Below are 1,693 nucleotides of genomic sequence, written 5' to 3'. Positions count from 1 at the left end.
ACTGGATGACGATTCTAAGGAAAAATCAACGGCGGTTATATTTGTTAAACGATGTCTTGATCGAGTTACAGGTGGTGAACGTACAAAAGGTGGTGAACGTCTTGCTCGGTGCATTCACTGAATATCCTATTAGTTTTAAAAAGGAAAGAAAAATTATAATAAGTTATCCAATCAATAGACTTTTCTGATTTTGCCCACGTTTCGAATAGCCAAAAGATGCAGCAGAGGGGCAGGATTCGTTTGGTCTCAATATAATTGAGGACTGTTTGGCTCCAATAACCCGGTCCACGTACAAATCCAACTATTACTACGAACCAGAAAATTTTGATGTCTATTAATTTAACCACTTAAAATAAATTTTCGTAATTTTAAGAAATTTAGATAAGAAGTAGAAAAAATTCTAAGTCCTAAAAACTAGAATGGCGAGAAATAAGAGAGAAAAAGAGTTCGTCGCAAAAGGTCGAAAAAGAAAAATGGTTGAAAAATAAAAGGTGACGGAAAAATAAAAGAAACTTATAAAAACTTAAAAATACTTAACTAACCTAACCTTATTACTACAACTAACTTAAAATTATAATCGCAAATTGAAATTACTAATTGGAATGATAATTGGTACATAGTAAAAGGTCTAAAAATATTAAAGCTTACAAGGAAAAACTAAATCCCAAATGGAAATAACTTAAAAAGAAACTAAAACTTAAAAAGGCGTCGCAAAATTCTAAAGCACCTAAATCTTAGTCTAAAGAAAAAGCACTTAAGGAATTCTACGGCAAAGCCTAAAAATCTAGGAGTAAAAATAACTATAGCAAAAACTAAGTTTAAAATTAAATATGAGCTAAAAATACAAATATTACGCTACAACGATTAAAAAGGGACAAAATATAAAAATATACAAAAAATTGTAAAAAGTACAATTTTTATAAAAATATTATTTTTATATTATTTATTTTATAAAACTACTAATTTTACAATTTAATAAAACTAATTAATACTACATAAAACAAATTAAATAAAAATAAAAAGTAAATCTAAAAATAAAACTAATTATAATAATAATACATAATTAGGGTTTAATAATAATTAAAATTAATAATTTCCGTAATTAATGCTGAATTAGGGCTTCCTGTACGCGTGTCAGATGACCTCCGCGAGTTGCGGCAATTAAAGAAGAAAACCCCGCGAGTCGCGGGGTTCAGAATTTCAGCTGACAGATTTATCTTTTTACGCGTTTTTCTTTATTTATTTTTTTTATTTTTATTTTCTGTTTATTTTATTTATATCTGTTTTCTGTTTTTTAATTAAATAAAAGATATTAAAACTTATATTTTTATAAACTAAAAAAAAAATAAAGAAACTTATAAAACTTAAATATTTAACAAAATCTTAAAAATACTTATATTTTTGTTTTTCTTTTTATATTTTTCGAATAATTAAAACGTATTTTTACAAAAACGACTTTTAATAAAAGTAACTAAAAATCTCTTTTTTTTTTTTATATTAGCGTTGCGCTTCCGGCGTTTAAGATAATTTCCCCGGCAGCGGCGCCAAAAATACTTGATGTGAAGCGAGGTGTATATAAAATAGTTATTATTTTACTAGGAAAACACTATTAAATACGATACAATTTTACACAAGATATTTATTTATTTATAGAATGGATATACTTAAACCTTGCTACAACACTTATAGGCAG

This window comes from Rutidosis leptorrhynchoides, chromosome 11 (genome assembly GCF_046630445.1).
Source record: "Rutidosis leptorrhynchoides isolate AG116_Rl617_1_P2 chromosome 11, CSIRO_AGI_Rlap_v1, whole genome shotgun sequence".
In the NCBI taxonomy this organism is placed as follows: Eukaryota; Viridiplantae; Streptophyta; class Magnoliopsida; order Asterales; family Asteraceae; genus Rutidosis; species Rutidosis leptorrhynchoides.
Note: the sequence above shows the minus strand (reverse complement) of the source record.